The 15,969-nt window shown below is 41.6% G+C and overlaps 1 long non-coding RNA gene across 1 annotated transcript; it reads right to left on the bottom strand.

The window, feature by feature from the left end:
- Positions 1-5,496: 5,496 nt before the first annotated feature.
- Positions 5,497-8,773, bottom strand: LOC137247843 (uncharacterized). The gene is made up of 3 exons (XR_010951902.1): positions 8,488-8,773; positions 5,764-6,091; positions 5,497-5,710 (listed from the first exon to the last, which is right to left on the bottom strand). It is a non-coding gene; the product is annotated as an uncharacterized lncRNA (long non-coding RNA).
- Positions 8,774-15,969: the final 7,196 nt, after the last annotated feature.

The raw sequence follows: 15,969 nt of genomic DNA, 5'->3' as shown, positions 1-15,969 counted from the left end.
AAAAAATGTAAACACGAGAAATGTCAAATGAAATGTCCCAAAATAAAACACCATGGTGAACTCACATAAGTTCACAATGATGAAAAAAGCTTCATTTGGAAGATTACCAGATGGCGTGCTTGATATGGTGAGAATAAGGACAGGGATGGATATAGGGTGGTCAGGATTGGAATAGACAAAAGAAAGACCGTGGGAAACGGCATAAGGAAACGGTTCTTTTCAGCGGTTCGGATGGTATAAAAGGGGGTAACTGAAGGAGAACAAAAATAAAGTAAAGTATAGCAGCATATCAAGCTGAAGTGCGCGCGCCGCTTTTTTGTAAGGAAGATATCCTCGAAAATTTTGTGTGTGGTTTAATTTTTTTTAAATTCCCTGTGCGCGGAGACCCAGAAAGGGTCAGTGTAGTGCCGAGAATAACAATTCGGTAGTTTTGATATAAGACAAAGTGCCTTCGGTTCTGAACGCGGTTTCGGTCGATAATCGGGAGGGAGAAGGGCAACACAAAACCCAACTACCGTGACAGGATTCATCGCGGCAGAGAGAGGTGGAATAATTAATAAGCAGGTGAGTCCGTAAATGTTAAAGGATTTTTTTTGTCATCTAGACTTCCGCGCCGTTTGGGGTTCACGCGACCTCAATTTTGACTTCGGTCACCAGCCTCCTCATTAAATCCGCAGGCACGGATTCTCTTGGGTGAAGATTCCCACTCAAGCATTGTTTTCGTTTGCATAATCCCAAACTCTAGAATTTATTATCGCTTTGATTTTTTTTTTTAACAAAATAATAAATTTTTGTTGTCATATTGCGCGTAGGTATGAGGGCAATATAACAGTGATGCACGTGGGACATAAGGCGCGTGAACGCCAAATCGTGTTTGGGAGCCGTAGTGAAAAAAAAAAAAGGAAATTTGTTTTAAGTGGCGCTAATTGAGATTTTATTCTCGTAGTGGGAACCGGAGGTGGCCAGTGAAGCCTTCTGGAAGCGCCAGGGAATCACATTTTTGCGAATCACAGTTTTTTTGCGCACCACGAATTTTCTACAAATCACGAATTTTTTACGAATCACAGTTCTTTGCGTATCGTATTCTTCACGTATCGTACAAAAATCCAATTTTATGAAGCTACGAATTTCCACGAATTCGGCATCAAAATTTTTCAAATACAACAATTCTTTGTGCAACTTCGACGTCAAAGTGTTGCGAGTATCAATCTTTTTGATAAAATTCAACACCATTGTTGATGCAAAGTCCCTATTCGTTCTACGTAGTCGACGTCATTTTTATACGTACTCGGCGTTATTGCGGGCAAATCCGCTACACATTCGATCGCCGATTTATTCAAAACCCTACAACAAATCTTGCATCTCGGAAGGCTGCATCCAATTGGATTTATTTGTTCGTCTCGCCATTTACCTTAACGCTGGAGCGACCTACCTCGTTATAGCACGCAGCATAAAAGTTCACCATAGTGTAATTTGTATAAAAGCTTTTTAGCTGAGATAAGAATTAATAAACAAGTCAGGGTAATCTTAAAATTGTTTTTTTTTGTATCCCAAATTGTACATGCTGTAAAATCTGAATATCACCTGGATGTGCCCTGGCATGCATCCGAGTCCATGGTCCGTTTTAGTCTTAAACATAATGTTCCTAGTATATCGGAAATTCTAGAAAATTGTAAGGTGTCTGTCAGTCACAATAGATACCGAAACGATTTAGACTGTTTTTTTTTGTCTTACCTTTTTTTTATGGCAGAGGGTATGAATCCTGCATCAACAAGCCCCCCAATCCCCACATAAAAGAGCTCTTTTAGGCAGGCATTAGGGTGTGGTTAAAACTATTCCTTTTTTCTCATAACTCCAGCTGGTTAGATAAGAGTTTGGTATTTTTTGGTGACGGAAAGACCCGGGAACATAGTCCCAAAAGAATATTGGTCATAGATATTTTTATTATATACGGAATTTACATGTACATTGGGATTTTTTTTGGTTTATTATAAAATTTGTATACGTCAGGAATACAGTTTCCATACGTTTATTTTTCTGCTCCTATAAATCTGTGTAAATTTATATTTGTACGTTTTTTTTTTGCGAGATAAAGCAAAAAACCCAGATGTGGTAAATTCAAATTTGCATGTATGTATATGGAAGTCAAGTGTTTGAAGGAAAATATTGTTTAATTTAAACGAAGCTTAAGTCTTTGTGAGTAAGATTTTATTTCCTTCGTGTGTAGAGTTGAAGATCATGTTAATTATTAAAATACGTCATTGAACTGAAAAGAGCAGTAGTATGGCTTGCTGATTTCTTTTTGGGCGGGGTGTGAGGATGGCAGGATGAAGAGGTAAGTAGAGGTGGGTGGAGCATGGCAATAGGGTGACCGCAAAAAATGAGGCGAGCGGTCCAAGGTTGGGTGGGCTTCTTGGGGTTTGAAGGTGTGTGGGTAAAAATGAACGAAGAAGAGATATGAATATGTGTCCGTCTGGCTCTTTGGGGGGTAGGGTTAAGGACCACTACCCATTGTTGTACTGAGCTAGTAAAGAGTACCCCAAAGAGCCGAAAGTAGGTGTACGTGACAATATTTATATGGCGCCCAAACTAAAACGAAAACTTCGCTAGTGTACTGCTGAGTATCACTGAGCTTTTTAGAAATAAAATCAGCGCTGAAAGGGTTAAATTGGCGCCCATGAACAAAGCAATAATAATCCTAAGCAGTATGCCTTAGGTATATAAACACATTTTTTAAAATTATTACTCCTTGCTTTTCAAACTAATTTTATTTAAACCTTTTTATCCAAATCGTTCATTGCAATGGGGTGGATGGAAGCTGTCATCCTGTCGAGTAAGGTGACTTGCTTAAGCGTTTTTTTAAGTTCAATTGCCCTAGTGCGTCGGGGTCAACTCATCTGTCCCCCCCCCCCCCCCCCCCCCCCCCCCCTACAATAGTCAATCGGTGACATAGGTATCTACCGGCACATTGACCTATTTGCACCGCCATAACACAATACATATTTAGATTTCAATTTTTTTATCATAGTTGGATGATTTGATTCTGCAGTTTAGTCTTTGTGTATGGAGACCGAAATTGGAAATTAAATTTGTGATGCTTCATACATAAGTACATACAAAGTTGTTTAGTGACCACAACCATGCGGTAACATGCAGAGGATGTGATGCCTAAAGTTTTTTGTTGATAAATAGCCACACACTACATAACCCAGGAACGTTAATCTATGCTCCAAACCCTTCGATTGGAAAACCTTTTCGGGTGTCATGCTATCCAAACTGCCGCAAAATTAGCACATCGTTATAGATTTGAATTTATGAAAGATTAGTCCTACTTATATTTGAGTTTTTTCTTTTAAAATATTTGAGAACAAGGCGTGCCGTTTAGCACATATAGACGACCATAGATATTCTAGTTTTTTTATACAAATGTTAGCTAAAATATAGGGGTCCATAGTCGGTAAAATTTCTATTATTCTGTTTTGAGATACAGGGAAAATAATTTCTTTTTATGAGCAATACACCACCTGCACATAACACTCGAGCCAAAACAAAGATTGCAGCCATGGCATCTAATGACACAAACGCGAACGCCGCGGTTGAAGAGGATGCCTCATTCATAGATTTGTCAGATCGTTTTGGAGGGGCGAAGAGTAGTGGGGATAAAACGGGAGAGAAAAGGGACAAAGAGGGAACCAGCAGTGCGACACCTATGACAGGCAGTATAACCGGGACGATGCCCAAGCAGAACACCGGAGCACAGGTAACTCAATCCGTGCTCGTACGGCCACCCGTATTATCTTTCTCGCGCCCGCCACCCTTCCATAATCTTTCGAATCACGCCACAGCCCAGCGATCTAAAACCCAGCACATTCGTGACGAAGTTGCACCTATGATTAAAGAAATGATGGGTAAAGCGAAAGAGGCCCTTTTAGGGGAAATGAGAACCAACATGCAGGAGATGATGAATAGTTTGCGAAACTCAAACGGTGAGGGGGGAGCTGTTTGGGGAGGAAATAGACCGCGTGTTCCATACAAGCGAAGGAGACACAACGTTAGTAGTGAGTCCATGGAGTCGAGGCGGTCGATTCCTCGAAATGGAATTGCCGATGAAAATGTCAATAGCAATGGCAATAGAGATAATAGGGACACCCTTAACCATGTAAGGCCTGCGGTGGGTCCCTTGCCGGCGTTTACAGGGCAAATACATCATCGTCAGATCCAAGCAGCACAGCCAGCTAGGCAGGATTCGTTCTCGGAAAGCGTCCCAGTCGAAAGTCAAGTTAGAACGGCAGTTGGTAGATCTGAACTTAACATAGAAAAGTGGGGAATTAGTTTTCAAGGATTCCGGGATTCCATGACTATTGAGGATTTTCTATTTAGATTGGAATATTTAAAGGAAAAATATGGGTGTTCATGGGGAGATATTTTGCGTGATTTCCATCGTCTGCTGGGGGGGGGGGGGGGGGGGGAAGCACGAGAATGGTATTGGTTGTACATTCGTACGAACCGAAGCGTAGATTGGCCAACTTTGCAATTTGCGTTACAGCGACAATTCGCCTCCCAACTCACAGATTTTGAACTAATGAGGGAAATCAATGAAAGGAAACAAAAGCTCGGAGAAACAATTGACGAATATTTTAATGCTATAGGGGTACTTCGTTCTCGGCTAAGGAACCAAATACCCGAATACGAAATGGTACGTCTGGTCAAGGGGAATTTAAGAGAATCGTTGGCGAAAATGGTTTACCCCATCGCGGTGTACTCCGTTGAGCAGTTGCGGATGGAATGTAAGGAGGTGGAGAGGTGTTTCCCCCGTCGCGAACGTATGCCGCAAGGCGGATACGTGCCCCGATCTTATCAGGTAAACGAGGTCACACTCACACAGAGTGATGATCAGGAAGCTCCCAGAGACGAGGGTCAAGTCTCTGTGGAGGAAGTCCGATATCAGCGCGTAACGAAACACCCTCCAGCGCGCGACCAGACCAGCCGTAAAATAGTATGTTGGAATTGTGGAATTGAGGGTCATTTGTTCACTGAGTGCATGTCCCTACAGCGACGTATATTTTGCTTTAAATGCGGAAAGTCGGATGTTATAACACCTAAATATCCCGTATGTAATGCGACGGGAAACGCGAAACGGAACGCGACGACGACGGGGGTGTCGCGCTCCACACAATCCCCGCAAGAATAGATAAGTCAACCAACACACTCACAGATTTTGAAGACGCCAGAGGTGAAAATGAACAGGTCGCAGAAAACTTTAAAATTAATCAAAACCCTGATAGACAGAAAAATGGAAACAACAAAAATATCCTTAACCGTCCAGTTACGCTTTCGCTTGAGGAGCGTTTGCGAAGGTATCGAGAAGCTCGCGAACGAATTTTTGCCGACAGCGTGTTGCTGGGTCGACGGGTGGTATCGCGCAGGATACAAAAGGCCAGAGAACTGTTTCAACGAAGAAAGCTTGTGCGTCGGGAAGCTGTGGCCACGGTTAAGAGAGCAGAGCGAAATGACCCGCGAGTATACGCTGATATAGAGGTAAAGGGGATGAAATTGCGCGGATTGTTGGATACGGGGGCATCGGTGAGTATTCTAGGACGGGGATGCCGCGAGCTAGTCAGCAAGGTAGGGGTACCTATTGAAAGGTTTATCTCAAGTGTAACGACGGCGGGAGGTGGCGCACATACGGTACTGGGAAAGCTAACCGTACCTGTAAGATACAATAATTTAGAAAATAACATTACATTCTATCTATGTCCATACCTCGAGCAAAATATATATCTGGGGATTGACTTTTGGCGTGTATTTCAGTTAGCTCCGAGCATTATAGGGATCGATGAGATTGATTTTTCGCGATTAGAACAACAGATGGTGACAGTGGAGGATAGACACGAGCGGCGCATATTGCATGACTTAACCGCTGAACAACAAAAACGGTTGCAAGAAGACAAAGATAGTTTTAAGACGTTTGAACAGGATGGACTTGGTCGCACGCCGCTCGAAAAACATTCCATTAAGTTAGTTGACGAAGCCGTGCCTGTGAAAGATCGTCACTATCCATTGTCGCCGGCCATGCAAGCCATTGTATATGCTGAAATAGACAAAATGTTAGAACTAGGAGTAATCGAAGAAAGCGAAAGTCCCTGGAGTAACAGAACGACTGTTGTTCGAAAACCTGGAAAAAACCGATTTTGTTTAGACGCGCGGAAGTTGAATGCCTTGACCGTTAAAGACGCCTACCCGTTACAGAACATAGAAGGCATAATCAGTCGCATCGATGATACGCATTACATCAGCAGCGTAGACCTAAAGTTCGCCTTTTGGCAAATAGAATTGGAGGATAAATGCAAACCATACACTGATTTCACCATCCCGGGACGTCCCTTGTACCAGTTTGTAGTTATGCCATTCGGCTTATGCAATGCGGCACAGCGGTTGTGCCGATTGATGGACCGCGTCATACCGCAGAGGTTAAAGTCCAACGTTTTTATATATCTGGATGATTTGCTCATCATTGCTCCAGATTTCGACGCACATTTGAAAACTTTGGAAGAAGTGGCTGGTTGTCTAAAAGGAGCAGGGTTAACTATTGGGTTAGAAAAGTCAATGTTTTGTTTCAAAGAATTGCCATATTTAGGTTATATTGTAGGCGGAGGTATGTTAAAGACGGATCCTGAAAAGGTGAAGGCTATCCTAAATATCCCCTTACCGAAAACGGTGAAACAAGTTAGAAGTTTTCTGGGAACAGCTGGGTGGTACCGTCGATTTATAAAGGATTTTGCAATGATGGCTGCACCACTGACTGATACCTTAAAAAAATCGAACAAGTTCCAAATGACATCGCAAGCCATAGAGGCCTTTAATAATTTGAAAAAAGCACTAACGAGCGCACCTGTACTAAAGCACCCGGATTTCACAAAACGTTTTTGGGTCCAATGTGACGCCTCTGACTATGGCGTTGGCGCGGTGCTGTATCAAAAGACGGATGATAATGCTGAAAATCCCATCGCGTACTTCTCTCAGAAGTTAAACGAGTGTCAACGGAAATATAGCACAACCGAAAAGGAATGTCTCGCGGCGGTGGTGACAGTGCGAAGATTTCGACCGTACATTGAACTTATGCCATTTACAGTAGTGACGGATCATGCCAGTCTAAAGTGGCTCATGTCACTTAAAGATCTGAGCGGCAGGCTAGCGAGGTGGTCCCTGCATCTGCAGGCATTTAATTTCAAAATCGAACATCGAAAAGGGTCGGAAAACATAGTTGCTGACACGCTATCTCGCTGTATAGAAGATATATCGCAATCGTTAATAGCAGGCATGGATACGATAGAATTCGAATCTGAGGAATACTTAGGGTTAATAGGCACGATTGAGAAAAATGCTGAGCGATTCCCCGATCTAAAAGTAGAGGACGGTTTTGTTTTTAAGAAAATGCTAGCTAGGGATATCGAGTTTGAAGAAAGCCAGTGGAAGCTATGGGTACCGGCGTCATTAACATCGACGCTAGTTGAAAACGCGCATTGTGCTGAAACAGCCGCACATGGAGGAATGACCAAAACCTTGCATCGTTTGAGGCGCATGTACTACTGGCCTAACATGGTCGTACAAGTCCGGAATTTTGTCCGTGACTGCCAGGTCTGCAAGGAAAGTAAGCCTAGCAATGTAACTTTGAAGCCAGGTATAGGGTCAGAGGTTATCACGGAACGACCTTTCCAAAAGATTTATGTAGATTTTTTAGGAAAGTACCCCAGATCTAAGAGTGGGAACACGTATATTTTTATAGTTGTGGATCATTTCTCTAAATTTACCTTTTTAAAGGCAATGCGTGAAGCAACGGCGACCAACGTCGTGAAATTCCTGTCCGAAGAAATCTTCTACAAGTTCGGGGTACCGGAAACAATACATTCTGACAATGGGAAGCAGTTCACGTCAAAGCAATTTACCCAAATGGTAGAGACGTATTGCATCAAACACCAAAAAACCGCCTTTTATTCGCCTCAGTCTAATGCAGCGGAGAGGGTCAACCAATCGGTTTTGGCCGCAATCCGCGCCTACTTGAAAACAGACCACCGAGATTGGGATATCTACCTACCGGAAATTGAATGCGCATTGCGAAGCGCAGTGCATTCGGCCACGGGTGTATCGCCCTACTTTGCCCTATTCGGAATGCACATGTTCACCAGTGGTGCCGATTATGCTTTGGCCCGAAAACTTAGTTCACTTGATGACCACGAATTGCTATCGCTGAACAATACTGATCGACTTTGGATTATGCGGAATAAAATTAAGGATAACTTACATGAGGCATATAGAACAAATGCGACACGGTATAATAAAAGGATTCGCGAAACGCGTTTCGTACTCGGGCAGGAAGTATACAAACGGAATTTTGTGCTAAGCGACTTCAAAAATAATATTAACGCGAATTTTTGTAAAAAATTTACGAAATGCAGGATAACGAAAGCACTCGGGAAGAACATGTACCTGTTAGAAACACTTTCTGGACGTAGTTTAGGCGCCTGGCACGCCAAAGACTTAAAACAATAGGCTCCTGTCCATTTTGATGTATCTCCGGCGATGAGGGTCAAGTCGTCCGGAGAGCAACAATCGATCGATGATGTCGGCCAACCTGAAAGAAGGATAAACAAAGTATCCACAAAGTAACTCGCTTATATGTGAATTGTAGAGATAATAATACTTCCCGTAAATCTATCTCCGGCGATGAGGGTCAAGTCGTCCGGAGAGATCCAATATCCAGTATATACACAATGCCCGGCATAGCTCGCGAAGCAGGAGACAGTGTCAGGTCGTGGGTTGTCCCCGCGTTGGGCTTCACTCACACCTTGGCCCGCTTGGATGTAGGGAGCCTCGCATGTCGATGTGGAGTACGCTGGTAAAAACAGCAAGATGGAATTAAATTTTTCCTTGTTCAAAATATATGAACAAATAAACCAAAGATTTACCCTCGGGTCCCCCTCCTAAACCAGGGGTGGTATCCACAGTAGGTTTGCGCAGAACACCTCTCTACGTTGGTGGCCTACGGCCGCGCGTAGAAAGTAGTACCCTGGGTGGTTCCAACACCGGTTTGGAGACCAAAACTATATCCGCACAACACACTTATGTTCACAGTTTTTTTTGGTGGGTACTTAACAGCAAGCACCTGAAGAGCACAAACTTTCACCGCAAATATCTCCGGATAGAGATACAATTTTTAATTTCCGCCTTCGGTATATTGTCCGCGAGATTAAGACGCGTCGTGGGACACCTCTTTCGACCTTCTAGGTAGCAGTCGACCTCGCACCTAAACTCGAAACTTTAATAAAATTTTATAAAATTGTGTTTACAAAAAAACGTAAACACGAGAAATGTCAAATGAAATGTCCCAAAATAAAACACCATGGTGAACTCACATAAGTTCACAATGATGAAAAAAGCTTCATTTGGAAGATTGCCAGATGGGCGTGCTTGATATGGTGAGAATAAGGACAGGGATGGATATAGGGTGGTCAGGATTGGAATAGACAAAAGAAAGACCGTGGGAAACGGCATAAGGAAACGGTTCTTTTCAGCGGTTCGGATGGTATAAAAGGGGGTAACTGAAGGAGAACAAAAATAAAGTAAAGTATAGCAGCATATCAAGCTGAAGTGCGCGCGCCGCTTTTTTGTAAGGAAGATATCCTCGAAAATTTTGTGTGTGGTTTAATTTTTTTAAAATTCCCTGTGCGCGGAGACCCAGAAAGGGTCAGTGTAGTGCCGAGAATAACAATTCGGTAGTTTTGATATAAGACAAAGTGCCTTCGGTTCTGAACGCGGTTTCGGTCGATAATCGGGAGGGAGAAGGGCAACACAAAACCCAACTACCGTGACAGGATTCATCGCGGCAGAGAGAGGTGGAATAATTAATAAGCAGGTGAGTCCGTAAATGTTAAAGGATTTTTTTTTGTCATCTAGACTTCCGCGCCGTTTGGGGTTCACGCGACCTCAATTTTGACTTCGGTCACCAGCCTCCTCATTAAATCCGCAGGCACGGATTCTCTTGGGTGAAGATTCCCACTCAAGCATTGTTTTCGTTTGCATAATCCCAAACTCTAGAATTTATTATCGCTTTGATTTTTTTTTTTAACAAAATAATAAATTTTTGTTGATGCATTCATGTCATATTGCGCGTAGGTATGAGGGCAATATAACAGTGATGCATGTGGGACATAAGGCGCGTGAACGCCAAATCGTGTTTGGGAGCCGCAGTGAAAAAAAAAAAAAGGAAATTTGTTTTAAGTGGCGCTAATTGAGATTTTATTCTCGTAGTGGGAACCGGAGGTGGCCAGTGAAGCCTTCTGGCAGCGCCAGGGAATCACATTTTTGCGAATCACAGTTTTTTTGCGCACCACGAATTTTCTACAAATCACGAATTTTTTACGAATCACAGTTCTTTGCGTATCGTATTCTTCACGTATCGTACAAAAATTCAATTTTATGAAGCTACGAATTTCCACGAATTCGGCATCAAAATTTTTCAAATACAACAATTCTTTGTGCAACTTCGACGTCAAAGTGTTGCGAGTATCAACCTTTTTGATAAAATTCAACACCATTGTTGATGCAAAGTCCCTATTCGTTCTACGTAGTCGACGTCATTTTTATACGTACTCGGCGTTATTGCGGGCAAATCCGCTACACATTCGATCGCCGATTTATTCAAAACCCTACAACAAATCTTGCATCTCGGAAGGCTGCATCCAATTGGATTTATTTGTTCGTCTCGCCATTTACCTTAACGCTGGAGCGACCTACCTCGTTATAGCACGCAGCATAAAAGTTCACCATAGTGTAATTTGTATAAAAGCTTTTTAGCTGAGATAAGAATTAATAAACAAGTCAGGGTAATCTTAAAATTGTTTTTTTTTGTATCCCAAATTGTACATGCTGTAAAATCTGAATATCACCTCGATGTGCCCTGGCATGCATCCGAGTCCATGGTCCGTTTTAGTCTTAAACATAATGTTCCTAGTATATCGGAAATTCTAGAAAATTGTAAGGTGTCTGTCAGTCACAATAGATACCGAAACGATTTAGACTGTTTTTTTTTGTCTTACCTTTTTTTTATGGCAGAGGGTATGAATCCTGCATCAACAAGCCCCCCAATCCCCACATAAAAGAGCTCTTTTAGGCAGGCATTAGGGTGTGGTTAAAACTATTCCTTTTTTCTCATAACTCCAGCTGGTTAGATAAGAGTTTGGTATTTTTTGGTGACGGAAAGACCCGGGAACATAGTCCCAAAAGAATATTGGTCATAGATATTTTATTATATACGGAATTTACATGTACATTGTGATTTTTTTTGGTTTATTATAAAATTTGTATACGTCAGGAATACAGTTTCCATACGTTTATTTTTCTGCTCCTATAAATCTGTGTAAATTTATATTTGTACGTTTTTTTTTTGCGAGATAAAGCAAAACACCCAGATGTGGTAAATTCAAATTTGCATGTATGTATATGGAAGTCAAGTGTTTGAAGGAAAATATTGTTTAATTTAAACGAAGCTTGAGTCTTTGTGAGTAAGATTTTATTTCCTTCGTGTGTAGAGTTGAAGATCATGTTAATTATTAAAATACGTCATTGAACTGAAAAGAGCAGTAGTATGGCTTGCTGATTTCTTTTTGGGCGGGGTGTGAGGATGGCAGGATGAAGAGGTAAGTAGAGGTGGGTGGAGCATGGCAATAGGGTGACCGCAAAAAATGAGGCGAGCGGTCCAAGGTTGGGTGGGCTTCTTGGGGTTTGAAGGTGTGTGGGTAAAAATGAACGAAGAGGAGATATGAATATGTGTCCGTCTGGCTCTTTGGGGGTAGGGTTAAGGACCACTACCCATTGTTATACTGAGCTAGTAAAGAGTACCCCAAAGAGCCGAAATTAGGTGTACGTGACAAATGGCCTTTATTAAAGTACTTCACAATAACACTTATATTTTGCTACTCGCTGGCTTAATAACCAAACTGATTGATAACTCAAATGAAACTCTACTATTGGCCGCCAGATCGCGTGCTTAATCAAACTGATTGATAGCTCAACTCAAACTGAATTACTTCTTACTCGCCTGCCCCGCTTTTATAGTTACGCTAGGCTCTTCCATTTCCAGAACTTACCAACTATATTCGTGTGTGTATAGTTCTCATATAGTTTCTACTTGTTTACAATTGTCTACTTTTTAGCGCTTCTCAGATGTACATACATATGTGAGTTTGTAGTTTACAGTCTCCCGCACACACATAAGCGTATAAGTAAATTCATCTGTGTGTTACATCTCATCTCTCGCTGCCTTGTATGCAAATGTTGCTCGTCGGAATGTGTACATATGTGTAGACGCAATTATTGATTCGTTTATGTAGATACATAATGATTGAATTATTGATGTGAATTTACGTCACTGCTTAGCATCGGCCTGGAGATGGCAGCACTCCTCAGTTTTGCTAATATTCGTAACAATATATTCATATTTTACATACAATTGCTACGCTATGTATATAAACCTAATAAGACGAAACACATAACCAGAAAGAATATAAATTCATTAAAATATGACACCTGATACGATGAAAATACATTTACAAAAATAAAAAGATTATGTAAATATTGGCAAAAAAGCATAACATAACAACTATAACAAGCGCATTACAGTACCTTGTCTAACCTGGTTTCAACTTCAGAATTTTACAAATTTCTACAATTGGAATTATAACTTTGCAATTAAAAAATTAATAATCTACATAAAGAAAACAAGTCACACTGGGAATTACCCAAAACGGTGCTTGATATAACGGATCTACAAACATTTTTGTATTACATTTGCATGACAAAACGGAGCTACAAAACTGTAAAATGAAAATTAATTGCATAATTAGTTCTACCCAACATTTAATACAAATACATAAAACATTGTATAAAAATTAATAATCACATGAATAAAACAAATTATCACATATGGTACCAGCTGGATTATTTAACAAATCAACACGACACATGAGTAACTACAAATTTGAGCTGCTATATAAATGATACATACACATTAGGCCGGGTCTATTTTTGGGGAGGCAAAAAAATCGCCCATTGCTCTATGAAAATCATATTCTAGGGATCAAAATAAGAAACTTTGCCGAAGGAACGATACCTCTAAAACGAATTCTGATGTCGTCCCTTTGGGTCGAACTTGCAAATTTTGAAAAATCCCACTTTAAAATGCCTATGTTTTTTCTTTTTGGAGTTTATTTTTCTCTTTAGAAATTTATTTAGTCAGAACATATGTAAATGAAAAAATGTATTTAACTTAGTAATAGAAAAGAAATTAAAAAAAATTATTAGAAATTAACGTTTTTACAACCCCCTTTTAAAACCAAGGCATCACTGTGATGCATTTGCGTGTCGTAAACATAGTTGTGTGGGTTTTTTCATTCAACCGTTTTAAAAAATGAAGGTATCACTGCGACACAATTGCAGATCGTAAAATTGCTTGTTTTGTTTTTTTTAAGCCACCACAAGACACATCAGGTAGAATTGAAATTGCCCCTACCCAAAAGTTTGACCCAAAGGGGGGGGGGGGGGGACATCAGAATTCGTTTTAGAGGTATGGTTCCTTCGGAAAAGTTTCTTATTTTGATCCCTAGATTACGATTTTACAGAGCATTGAGCAATTTTTAAATCGACCCGCCCTAATACACATGCATTATTCACATGGTCAAACTTTAAGTGACATTAATTATTTTAATTAATTCAACATAAAGTGACTAAATTAATATTTCTATGACAATTGGAGGATGTCTGAGGCCACTGGCTTGGGCATGATGGGGGTACCACTTGCTGGATGAGAGAGAAATTATAATACTGACACAAAAATATAATTCACGAAGAATTACAAATCTTGAAAAAGCACATGGCAACAAGCCATATATTTAACAATTACAAGGAACACATTTGTGCTACGGATTTTTACTTTGCGAAATGTGTTAGCTGCTTAGGCACGTCTAAATGTTGCTAGTATATTACCCTTATACGTTTGTTAACCTGGCGATTTAGGAGGCAATTTAAGGGTCCTCTTGCTATCTTTGGAATTGAAAAATTCAATTCCCAAAACCACCTTGGAGGGGGAATACTCTTTCAAACATGAATGTTTCATACACATATTAAGCAGGTTTCTAGTGGCAATACGGAATGGGATGACCTAGAAATTTCAACGTACACGATCGATATCCACTTAATCACGATTTTCGTCGATACCACTCCTTTGCTGGATATAAATCCGGTACGTTCCGGTAACGAACACCATTATGGTACCAACCCGACCATCTATGACCGACCACATGACTTCCAGGCCATCCCGCTCCCCACATCCGAGTTCCATTGTAGTTCTGGTACATAGAACCGACTGCCTTGAGAAGCGCATGCTGTTGCTCGCGACAAACGGTGCTTCCAGCTAACCCGGCCACTCCAACTCATTGCTAAAATATACGTAGCATCGATAGAAGCATTGTCGAGCTCCAGCTCCTGTTGACGTCTCGCTCCTCCTAAACACAAGCACCAACTTAAGAAGACCAGGTAAACCGGCAGCAGTCAGATAGCCCGAACGATTAAACCTAACTCCATCAAGGCGTGCCCGCTCATCTCCGAACATTGAAAAAAGCTAATGGGGTAGATTACAAGACTTTCACAAATCAATGCTTCGCTGGTCCACCCATTCACGCGAGCGCGCGTTCCGCAAAGTCAGCCCTAACAAAGGAATATGGCCTAGTGAGTCAGCTCGACCCCAGATACCCTCATATCAGGAGTCTCAACTTGTATATTATGTTTGGTCAACGAACAAAAACGTGCCAAATAGGTAGAGCAGCTAAAAAACTGTAACCCCTTGATGGGGGTTCGGTAAATTGTGGTCAGCCGTCAATGCCTTGCTTAACCCGACAAAATATCCATCGCATTCAGTAGACAAGGCTTCACGTCGTGCAAACAGACGGGCACATAAACACAAGCATCATTACCCTTGGTGATGAGGGAGTAGGCTACCTGACTCAAGTTTTTTCGTTGAAGTCCCTGGTTGTTCCAGAATAGTGCTTGGTCGTTCCAGAATAGTGGAAAGGATAATTCCACTGCTAAAGGCTGGGAAATTAGCTAAGAAGACATTGGAAACCACCCTACTCCAACATCTTACTGCGAGTCTTTGGTTAAATATCTGCTAGGCTTCCGCAAAGTGCACAGCATTACCGCCGCGCTAAACGCCTTAAACACAGGACTGATCCAATCGAAACTCCATCATAGGACGGCACTCGCAGCACTTGACCTGTCAGAAGCTTTTTACACAGTCCACCACGGAATTCTACTTCAAGATAGAGAAGGTTCACTCCTTGTTTCACTATTATCACTATGGCCTCATTGAGTGTCCACCTTGTATAAAAAGATGGACCGCAAATTATTTTACTTCCCGGCAAGCGTCGGTTCAAGTTTGGAATGAAACCACAACACCTAGGAGAGTTAAACAGAGGGTGCCGCAGGGTGGTGTCCCATCCCCGTTTATATTTAATTTCTACTTACCAAAGCGTTCTTCCCCAGCAGAAGGAGTTACTATGATGCCGACGACTGTACAATAATGGCAACAGGACATAGTCCTTCAATCGGCGAATTAGTTCCCAAAATAAATAGCTATCTCTCCACCTCGTGCGATCTGACACTGTCACCAACCAAGTCCACAGCCACTCTGTTTACGACGTGGAAGGAAAAGATGACGTAAAAATTGAACCTTAACGTCGATGGCTTTATGCGACCCCACCTTCAAGGCACATGCCTCCGAAATTGTACCCAAAGTACAGAGCCGCAACAAAATCCCCAAGTCGCTTGACAGCAGTACTTGGGGAAAAGATGAAGAAACGCTGCTAACAAGTCACAAAGCTATTGGCCGGCCGCTCATGTGCTATGCGCCGCTGGAAA

The sequence above is a fragment of the Eurosta solidaginis genome, chromosome 4 (genome assembly GCF_040869045.1).
Source record: "Eurosta solidaginis isolate ZX-2024a chromosome 4, ASM4086904v1, whole genome shotgun sequence".
Lineage (NCBI taxonomy): Eukaryota > Metazoa > Arthropoda > Insecta > Diptera > Tephritidae > Eurosta > Eurosta solidaginis.
The sequence above is the reverse complement of the archived record's forward strand: the minus strand, read 5'-3'. Positions and strand labels throughout refer to the sequence as shown.